Here is a 12650-nt window from a genome sequence, read left to right on the forward strand (position 1 = left end):
GTCTGGGCTAAACATGCGATGGCAGGGACCACATATGCAGGGCTGCACCTTGCATTCTATACAGGCATATAATGCATTCACTGGCTATAGATGGCATTCTTGATGCATTGTAGTCTGTGCTAAACATGTGATGACAGGGAGCCCATATGCAGGGCTGCAGGCATACAATGCATTCACTGGCTATGGATGTCATTCCTGATGCATTGCAGTCTTGGCTAATCATGTGATGGCAGGGAACACATTTGCAGGGCTGCACCTTGCATTCTATACAGGCATACAATGCATTAACTGGCAATGTATGGCATTCCTGATGCATTGTAGTCTGGGCTAAACATGTGATGGCAGGGAACCCATATGCGGGGCTGCACATTGCATTTTATGACGATAAAGGTATGCAATGCATTCACTGGCTATGGCTGGCATTCCTGATGCACTGTAGTCTGTACTAAACATGTGATGGTAGGGAGCCCATATGCAGGCCTGCACCTTGCATTCTATGACTATACAGGCATGCAATGCATTAACTGGCTATGGATGGCATTCCTGATGCATTGTAGACTGGGCTAAATATCTGATCGCAGGGACCCCATATGCAAGGTTGCACCTTGCATTCTGTGACTATACAGGCATACAATGCAGTCACTGGCTATGGATGGCATTCCTGATGCATTGTAGTCTGGGCTAAACATGTGATGGCAGGGATCCCAGATGTGGGGCTGCACCTTGCATTTTATGACTAAAAAAGGCATACAATGCATTCACGGGCTATGGATGGAATTCCTGATGCATTGTAGTCTGGGTTAAACATGTGATGGCATGGACCCCATATGCAGGGCTGCACCTTGCATTCTATGACCATAGAGGCATACAATTCATTCAATGGCTATGGATGGCATTCCTGGTGCATTGTATTCTGGGCTACACATGTGATGGCAGTGACCCCATATGCAGGACTGCACCTTGCATTCTATGACTATACAGGCAACAATGCATTCACTGGCTATGGATGGCATTCCTGATGCACTGTAGTCTGAGCTAAGCATGTGATGGCAGGGACCCCATATGCAGGGCTGCACCTTGCATTCTATGACTCTACAGGGATACAATGCATTCACTGGCTATATATGTCATTCCTGATGCATTGTAGTCTGGTCTAAACATGTGATGGCAGGGACCCAATATGCAGGGTTGCACCTTGCATTCTATGACAATACAGGCATACAATGCATTCACTGGCTATGAATATCATTCCTGATGCATTGTAGTCTGGTCTAAACATGTGAGGCAGAGAACACATATGCGGGGCTGCACCTTGAATTCTATGACTATACAATGCATTCACTGGCTATTGATGTCAATCCTGATGCATTGCAGTCTGGGCTAAACATGTGATGGCAGGGATCCCATATGCGGGGCTGCACCTTCCATTTTATGACTATACAGGCATAAAATGCATTCACGGGCTATGGATGGAATTCCTGATGCATTGTAGTCTGGGCTAAACATGTGATGTCAGGGACCCCATATGCCCGACTGCACCTTGCATTCTATGAATATAAAGCATACAATCCATTCACTGGCTATGGATGACATTCCTGATGCACTGTAGTCTGGGCTGAAAATTTGATGGCAGGGACCCTACATGCAGGGCTGAACCTTGCATTCTATGAATATACAGGCATACAATGCATTCACTGACTATGAATGTCATGCCTGATGCATTGTAGTCTCTGCTAAACATGTGATGGCAGAGACCCCATATGCGGGTCTGCATCTTGCATTCTATGACTATACAATGCATTCACTGGCTATGGATGGCATTCCTGACGCATTGTAGTCTGGCTAATCATGTGATGGCAGGGACCCCATATGCAGGGCTAAAACTCTCATTCTATACAGGCATACAATGCATTCACTGGCTATGGATGTCATTCCTGATGCATTGTAGACTGGGCTAAACATGTGATGGCAGGGACCCCATATGCAGGGCTGCACCTTGCATTCTATACAGGCATGCAATGCATTCAGCTATGGATGTCATTCCTGATGCATTGTAGTCTGGGCTAAACATGTGATGCAGGGACCACATATGCAGGGCTGCACCTTGCATTCTATACAGTCATACAATGCATTCACTGGCTATAGATGGCATTCTTGATGCATTGTAGTCTGTGCTAAACATGTGATGACAGGGAGCCCATATGCAGGGCTGCAGGCATACAATACATTCACCGGCTATGGATGTCATTCCTGATGCATTGCAGTCTGGGCTAAACATGTGATGGCAGGGAACACATTTGCAGGGCTGCACCTTGCATTCTATACAGGCATACAATGCATTAACTGGCAATGTATGGCATTCCTGATGCATTGTAGTCTGGGCTAAACATGTGATGGCAGGGAACCCATATGCGGGGCTGCACATTGCATTTTATGACGATAAAGGTATGCAATGCATTCACTGGCTATGGCTGGCATTCCTGATGCATTGTAGTCTGTACTAAACATGTGATGGTAGGGAGCCCATATGCAGGCCTGCACTTTGCATTCTATGACTATACAGGCATGCAATGCATTAACTGGCTATGGATGGCATTCCTGATGCATTGTAGACTGGGCTAAATATCTGATCGCAGGGACCCCATATGCAAGGTTGCACCTTGCATTCTGTGACTATAAAGGAATACAATGCAGTCACTGGCTATGGATGGCATTCCTGATGCATTGTAGTCTGGGCTAAACATGTGATGGCAGGGATCCCAGATGTGGGGCTCCACCTTGCATTTTATGACTAAAAAAGGCATACAATGCATTCACGGGCTATGGATGGAATTCCTGATGCATTGTAGTCTGGGTTAAACATGTGATGGCATGGACCCCATATGCAGGGCTGCACCTTGCATTCTATGACCATAGAGGCATACAATTCATTCAATGGCTATGGATGGCATTCCTGGTGCATTGTATTCTGGGCTACACATGTGATGGCAGTGACCCCATATGCAGGACTGCACCTCGCATTCTATGACTATACAGGCAACAATGCATTCACTGGCTATGGATGGCATTCCTGATGCACTGTAGTCTGAGCTAAGCATGTGATGGCAGGGACCCCATATGCAGGGCTGCACCTTGCATTCTATGACTCTACAGGGATACAATGCATTCACTGGCTATATATGTCATTCCTGATGCATTGTAGTCTGGTCTAAACATGTGATGGCAGGGACCCAATATGCAGGGTTGCACCTTGCATTCTATGACAATACAGGCATACAATGCATTCACTGGCTATGAATATCATTCCTGATGCATTGTAGTCTGGTCTAAACATGTGAGGCAGAGAACACATATGCGGGGCTGCACCTTGAATTCTATGACTATACAATGCATTCACTGGCTATTGATGTCAATCCTGATGCATTGCAGTCTGGGCTAAACATGTGATGGCAGGGATCCCATATGCGGGGCTGCACCTTCCATTTTATGACTATACAGGCATAAAATGCATTCACGGGCTATGGATGGAATTCCTGATGCATTGTAGTCTGGGCTAAACATGTGATGTCAGGGAGCCCATATGCAGGCCTGCACTTTGCATTCTATGACTATACAGGCATGCAATGCATTAACTGGCTATGGATGGCATTCCTGATGCATTGTAGACTGGGCTAAATATCTGATCGCAGGGACCCCATATGCAAGGTTGCACCTTGCATTCTGTGACTATAAAGGAATACAATGCAGTCACTGGCTATGGATGGCATTCCTGATGCATTGTAGTCTGGGCTAAACATGTGATGGCAGGGATCCCAGATGTGGGGCTCCACCTTGCATTTTATGACTAAAAAAGGCATACAATGCATTCACGGGCTATGGATGGAATTCCTGATGCATTGTAGTCTGGGTTAAACATGTGATGGCATGGACCCCATATGCAGGGCTGCACCTTGCATTCTATGACCATAGAGGCATACAATTCATTCAATGGCTATGGATGGCATTCCTGGTGCATTGTATTCTGGGCTACACATGTGATGGCAGTGACCCCATATGCAGGACTGCACCTCGCATTCTATGACTATACAGGCAACAATGCATTCACTGGCTATGGATGGCATTCCTGATGCACTGTAGTCTGAGCTAAGCATGTGATGGCAGGGACCCCATATGCAGGGCTGCACCTTGCATTCTATGACTCTACAGGGATACAATGCATTCACTGGCTATATATGTCATTCCTGATGCATTGTAGTCTGGTCTAAACATGTGATGGCAGGGACCCAATATGCAGGGTTGCACCTTGCATTCTATGACAATACAGGCATACAATGCATTCACTGGCTATGAATATCATTCCTGATGCATTGTAGTCTGGTCTAAACATGTGAGGCAGAGAACACATATGCGGGGCTGCACCTTGAATTCTATGACTATACAATGCATTCACTGGCTATTGATGTCAATCCTGATGCATTGCAGTCTGGGCTAAACATGTGATGGCAGGGATCCCATATGCGGGGCTGCACCTTCCATTTTATGACTATACAGGCATAAAATGCATTCACGGGCTATGGATGGAATTCCTGATGCATTGTAGTCTGGGCTAAACATGTGATGTCAGGGACCCCATATGCCCGACTGCACCTTGCATTCTATGACTATAGAGGCATACAATGCATTAACCGGCTATGGATGGCATTCCTGATGCATTGTAGTCTGGGCTAAACATGTGATGTCAGGGACCCCATATGCAGGACTGCACCTTGCATTCTATGAATATACAGGCATACAATGCATTCACTGGCTATGGATGACATTCCTGATGCACTGTAGTCTGGGCTGAAAATCTGATGGCAGGGACCCTACATGCAGGGCTGAACCTTGCATTCTATGAATATACAGGCATACAATGCATTCACTGACTATGAATATCATGCCTGATGCATTGTAGTCTCTGCTAAACATGTGATGGCAGAGACCCCATATGCGGGTCTGCATCTTACATTCTATGACTATACAATGCATTCACTGGCTATGGATGGCATTCCTGACGCATTGTAGTCTGGCTAAACATGTGATGGCAGGGACCCCATATGCAGGGCTGCACCTTGCATTCTATACAGGCATGCAATGCATTCAGCTATGGATGTCATTCCTGATGCATTGTAGTCTGGGCTAAACATGTGATGTCAGGGACCCCATATGCCCGACTGCACCTTGCATTCTATTACTATACAGGCATACAATTCATTAACCGGCTATGGATGGCATTCCTGATGCATTGTAGTCTGGGCTAAACATTTGATGGCAGGGACCCTATATGCAGGGCTGCACCTTGCATTCTATGAATATACAGGCATACAATGCATTCATTGACTATGAATGTCATGCCTGATGCATTGTAGTCTCTGCTAAACATGTGATGGCAGAGACCCCATATGCGGGTCTGCATCTTGCATTCTACGACTATACAATGCATTCACTGGCTATGGATGGCATTCCTGATGCATTGTAGTCTGGCTAATCATGTGATGGCAGGGACCCCATATGCAGGGCTAAACCTTGCATTCTATACAGGCATACAATGCATTCACTGGCTATGGATGTCATTCCTGATGCATTGTAGTCTGGGCTAAACATGTGATGGCAGGGACCCCATATGCAGGGCTGCACCTTGCATTCTATACAGGCATGCAATGCATTCAGCTATGGATGTCATTCCTGATGCATTGTAGTCTGGGCTAAACATGTGATGGCAGGGACCACATATGCAGGGCTGCACCTTGCATTCTATACAGTCATACAATGCATTCACTGGCTATAGATGGCATTCTTGATGCATTGTAGTCTGTGCTAAACATGTGATGACAGGGAGCCCATATGCAGGTCTGCAGGCATACAATACATTCACCGGCTATGGATGGCATTCCTGATGCATTTTAGTCTGTACTAAACATGTGATAGCAGGGACCCCATATGAGGGGCCTCACCTTGGATTCTATGACTATACAGGCATACAATGTATTCACTGTCTATGGATGGTTTTCCTGATACACTGTAGTCTGTGCTAAACATGTGAAGGCATGGACCCCATATGCAGGGCTGCACCTTGCATTCTATGACTATAGAGGCATACAATTCATTCAATGGCTACGGATGGCATTCCTGGTGCACTGTAGTCTGGGCTAAACATGTAGTGGCAGGGACCCCATATGCAGGGCTGCACCTTGCATTCTATCACCATACATTTCATTCACTGGCTATGGATGGCATTCCTGATGCATTGTAGTCTGGGCTAAACATGTGATGGCAGGGACCCCATATGCAAGGCTGTACCTTGCATTCTATGACTATACAGGCATACAATGCATTCACTGGCTATGGATGGTATTCCTGATGCATTGTAGTCTGGGCTAAACATGTGATGTCAGGGACCACATATGCAGGACTGCACCTTGCATTCTATGACTATACAGGCAACAATGCATTCACTGGTTATTCCTGATGCACTGTAGTTTGGGCTAAACATATGATGGCAGGGACCCCATATGCAAGGCTGTACCTTGCATTCTATGACTATACAGGCATACAATGCATTCATTGGCAATGTATGGCATTCCTGATGCATTGTAGTCTGGGCTAAACATGTGATGGCAGGGACCCCATATGCGGGGCTGCACCTTGCATTTTATGACTATAAAGGCATACAATGCATTCACTGGCTATGGCTGGCATTCCTGATGCATTGTAGTCTGTACTAAACATGTGATGGCAGGGAGCCCATATGCAGGCCTGCACCTTGCATTTTATGACTATACAGGCATACAATGCATTCACGGGCTATGGATGGAATTCTTGATACATTGTAGTCTGGGTTAAACGTGTGATGGCAGTGACCCCATATGCAGGGCTGCACTTTCCATTCTATGACTATACATGCAACAATGCATTCACGGGCTATGGATGGCATTCCTGATGCACTGTAGTCTGGGCTGAACATGTGATGGCAGGGAGCCCATATGCAGGCCTGCACCTTGCATTTTATGACTATACAGGCATACAATGCATTCACGGGCTATGGATGGAATTCTTGATACATTGTAGTCTGGGTTAAACGTGTGATGGCAGTGACCCCATATGCAGGACTGCACCTTGCATTCTATGACTATACATGCAACAATGCATTCACGGGCTATGGATGGCATTCCTGATGCACTGTAGTCTGGGCTGAACATGTGATGGCAGGGACCACATATGCAGGGCTGCACCTTGCATTCTATGACTCTACAGGCATACAATGCATTCACTGGCTATGAATGTCATTCCTGATGCATTGTAGTCCGGTCTAAACATGTGATGGTAGGGACCCCATACGCAGGGCTGTACCTTGCATTATATGACTATACAGGCATACAATGCATTCACTTTCTATAGATGGCATTTCTAATGCATTATAGTCTGTGCTAAACATGGAATGGCAGAGACCCCATGTGCAGGGCTGCACCTTGCATTCTATGACTATACAATGCATTCACTGGCTATGGATGTCAATCATGATGCATTGTAGTCTGGGCTAAACATGTGATGGCAGGGACCCCATATGCAGGGCTGCACCTTACATTCTATACAGGCATACAATGCATTCACTGGCTATGGATGTCATTCCTGATGCATTGTAGTCTGGGTTAAACATGTGATGGCAGGGACCCCATATGCAGGGCTGCACCTTGCATTCTATACAGGCATACAATGCATTCACTGGCTATGGATGTCATTCCTGATGCATTGTAGTCTGGGCTAAACATGTGATGGCAGGGAGCCCATATGCAGGCCTGCACCTTGCATTCTATGACTATACAGGCATGCAATGCAGTCACTGGCTATGGATGGCATTCCTGAAGCACTGTATTCTGGGCTAAACATGTGATGGCAGGGACCCCATATGCAGGGATGCACCTTGCATTCTATGACTTTACAGGCATACAATGCGTTCACGGTCTATGGTTGGCATTCCTGAACCATTGTAGCCTGGGCTAAACATGGAGTGGCAGGGACCCCATATGCGGGGCTGCACCTTGCATTCTATGACTATACAGGCATACAATGCATGCACTGGCTATGGATGGCATTCCTGATGCATTGTAGTCTGGGCTAAACATGTGATGGCAGGGAGCCCATATGCAGGCCTGCACCTTGCATTCTATGACTATACAGGCATGCAATGCAGTCACTGGCTATGGATGGCATTCCTGATGCACTGTATTCTGGGCTAAACATGTGATGGCAGGGACCCCATATGCGGGGCTGCAGCTTGCATTTTATGACTATACAGGCATGCAATGCATTCACAGGCTATGGATGGAATTCCTGATACATTGTAGTCTGTGCTAAACATGTGATGACAGGGAGCCCATATGCAGGGCTGCAGGCATACAATGCATTCACTGGCTATGGATGTCATTCCTGATGCATTGTAGTCTGGGCTAAACATGTGATGGCAGGGACCCCATATACAGGACTGCACCTTGCTTTCCATGACTATACAATGCATTCACTGGCTATGGATGTCAATCCTGATGCATTGCAGTCTGGGCTAAACATGTGATGGCAGGGATCCCATATGCAGGGCTTCACCTTGCATTCTACGACTCTACAGGCATACAATGCATTCACTGGCTATGAATGTCATTCCTGATGCATTGTAGTCTGGTCTAAACATGTGATGGCAGGGACCCAATATGCAGGGCTGCACCTTGCATTCTATGACTATACAGGCATACAATGCATTCACCTGCTATGAATGTCATTCCTTATGCATTGTAGTCTGGTCTAAGCATGTGATGGCAGAGAACCCATGTGCAGGGCTGCACCTTGCATTCTATGATTATACAATGCATTCACTGGCTATGGATGTCAATCCTGATGCATTGCAGTCTGGGCTAAACATGTGATGGCAGGGATCCCATATGCAGGGCTGCACCTTGCATTTTATGATTATACAGGCATACAATGCATTAACTGGCTATGGATGGCATTCCTGATGCATTGTAGTCTGGGCTAAACATGTGATGTCAGGGACCCCATATGCAGGACTGCACCTTGCTTTCTATGACTATACTGGCAACAATGCATTCACTGACTATGAATGTCATGCCTGATGCATTGTAGTCTCTGCTAAACATGTGATGGCAGAGACCCCATATGCAGGTCTGCATCTTGCATTCTATGACTATACAATGCATTCACTGGCTATGGATGGCATTCCTGATGCATTGTAGTCTGGGCTAAACAGCTGATGGCAGGGACCCCATATGCAGGGCTGCACCTTGCATTCTATACAGGCATGCAATGCATTCAGCTATGGATGTCATTCCTGATGCATTGTAGTCTGGGCTAAACATGTGATGGCAGGGACCACATATGCAGGGCTGCACCTTGCATTCTATACAGGCATACAATGCATTCACTGGCTACAGATTGCATTCTTGATGCATTGTAGTCTGTGCTAAACATGTGATGACAGGGAGCCCATATGCAGGGCTGCAGGCATACAATGCATTCACTGGCTATGGGTTTCATTCCTGATGCATTGTAGTCTGGGCTAAACATGTGATGGCAGGGACCACATTTGCAGGGCTGCACCTTGCATTCTATACAGGCATACAATGCATTCACTGGCAATGTATGGCATTCCTGATGCATTGCAGTCTGGGCTAAACATGTGAGGGCAGGGAACCCATATGCGTGGCTGCACATTGCATTTTATGACGATAAAGGCATGCAATGCATTCACTGGCTATGGCTGGCATTCCTGATGCATTGTAGTCTGTACTAAACATGTGATGGTAGGGAGCCCATATGCATGCCTGCACCTTGCATTCTATGACTATACAGGCATGCAATGCATTAACTGGCTATGGATGGCATTCCTGATGCATTGTAGACTGGGCTAAATATCTGATCGCAGGGACCCCATATGCAAGGTTGCACCTTGCATTCTGTGACTATACAGGCATACAATGCAGTCACTGGCTATGGATGGCATTCCTGATGCATTGTAGTCTGGGTTAAACATGTGATGGCATGGACCCCATATGCAGGGCTGCACCTTGCATTCTATGACCATAGAGGCATACAATTCATTCAATGGCTATGGATGGCATTCCTGGTGCATTGTATTCCAGGCTACACATGTGATGGCAGTGACCCCATATGCAGGACTGCACCTTGCATTCTATGACTATACAGGCAACAATGCATTCACTGGCTATGGATGGCATTCCTGATGCACTGTAGTCTGAGCTAAGCATGTGATGGCAGGGACCCCATATGCAGGGCTGCACCTTGCATTCTATGACTCTACAGGCATACAATGCATTCACTGGCTATATATGTCATTCCTGATGCATTGTAGTCTGGTCTAAACATTTGATGGCAGGGTCCCAATATGCAGGGTTGCACCTTGCATTCTATGACAATACAGGCATACAATGCATTCATTGGCTATGAATGTCATTCCTGATGCATTGTAGTCTGGTCTAAACATGTGATGGCAGAGAACCCATATGCGGGGCTGCACCTTGAATTCTATGACTATACAATGCATTCACTGGCTATTGATGTCAATCCTGATGCATTGCAGTCTGGGCTAAACATGTGATGGCAGGGATCCCATATGCGGGGCTGCACCTTCCATTTTATGACTATACAGGCATACAATGCATTCACGGGCTATGGATGGAATTCCTGATGCATTGTAGTCTGGGCTAAACATGTGATGTCAGGGACCACATATGCCCGACTGCACCTTGCATTCTATGACTATACAGGCATACAATGCATTAACCGGCTATGGATTGTTGGGTGTCCTGACCCACGTTTAAGCTATCATGCTACAACATTTGGTGCTGTGGGCTTAGAAAAGTCAAGATGGCGGAAAACCCACATGTGCGCCGAAATCCAGGAAAGCTGCGCAGTTTGTGCGCCCACCAAAATGGTTGCCTCACTTGCCACCCACCAGTGCGAGAATGAAAGGCCGGGTTGCCATGAGGGAAATGGGTTGCCAAAGGAAAAACAGTAGCGCCGGTTAGCTTCAAAGCGCTTTAAAATCACCATTGGACTACCCGCACAGTAGTCTGAAACCATTGGGAATGGCAATGCTGATTGCCAAATGCAACCTAGAATTGTGGGGAATTCATTTCTTAAATCCCAAAAATGGGTGCAGTACCAGTACTCACCACTATCCAAAAGCCGGCGTTTTAAAACCACCCTGTGTTTCTCTGAAGGCAGGCTCAAAATGCCTATTTTCAAACATTACAATATGTGCAAAATATTCACTGAACACCAGCAGACATTTGGCAGAATGGAGTTTTGTGTGCCTACAAAATCTGGGAAATGAAGAGCCCAGAACAATGCTTATAACAAAACTGGCTGAGCTATGGAGTCAGCAGTTTAAGTTGCACTGGATTTAAAGACACTAAAATCGAAAATGTTTAGATTAAATGAGTGACCTATGTTTGGTGTCACATGCCTTTGTAACTGTTGAAATGTCATAGTTTTGCACTTAGAATCAGCATTCTAGCTGCATGTGTAAAATTGCAAGTTAATTTAAAAAGCAACAAAAAACATGACAGTTAGCTGAAAGTCTGGCTTAAGGAACTTGATTTTGCCTGGCAACTACCCCCATCAGGAGTGAAACTTGAGTCACAGCTGTGTTCCCAGGCCTAGCTGCCCTTTTGCTGCTCACACTAAGGATATGCCATCTATCTGATAATTGAATTACCTGTGCTCTACAGGAGCTCTGAACAAAGCCTGTCTTGACTCAGGCAAAGGTTTTATTACAGCGGTCGTAAAATGTAGCTTCCTCTTGGCAGAAGCTGGGAGGGGCACTGCCTGTGAGAGAAGCTGGCTTGGCAGAACTGGATAAACCAGTATTTCTACCTTGTGCTGAGAGGAAACCACACCCCTTTGGAGCCAGAACATAACTTTAAAAAGATGGATCATTCATAGAGCGGACATGTGAAAATTTTATAAATGATACCATAATTCTTGTGATTTTTCTGCCCACAGTTTAAGAGGTTTTTAGAACCGGTGGTATGTTCAGGGGGGTGTTAGCGGAAAAGTGGATATTACTCTAAATGTATGCATGTTAAAAATCTGAAACTTCATCAGTTAATGTCCATACTCCCTGCCCACATGTATGTAAAGTTGGGTCAATGTCAGAAATTGAAAAATCAGTTAAAAAGTCAATTATGTGCCATTTCTGAATGCAAGCTCTTAGAAACAGCAGATTTGGACAGAGACATGGCTAAATTCAGCCACACCATGTATATGTAATTTCAAGCAACTGTGTAACTCTGAAATATGTATTTTGATCATATATAGATTTGGGTGCACAGATGACAGGGGAGGTTTTCAAGAGATCATAAATGGATGACATCACTCTGACTCACAGTTCCTTCCCCAATCAAATGAGAAATGGAAGTTTGACCAATTAGAAGCTGAGAGAGTGGTAGGGTCAGTGATGCTAGAACACACCCACATTCTAAACACATAAAAGCAGAGAGTCAGGACAGATAGGGACATTCATTTCCATCTGCAGCGGGACGCTCTGCCGGAAAAATCCATACTTACCTCCATCAAACTTC

Source organism: Ambystoma mexicanum, chromosome 2q (genome assembly GCF_040938575.1).
Source record: "Ambystoma mexicanum isolate Mex_15411 chromosome 2q, UKY_AmexF1_1, whole genome shotgun sequence".
In the NCBI taxonomy this organism is placed as follows: domain Eukaryota; kingdom Metazoa; phylum Chordata; class Amphibia; order Caudata; family Ambystomatidae; genus Ambystoma; species Ambystoma mexicanum.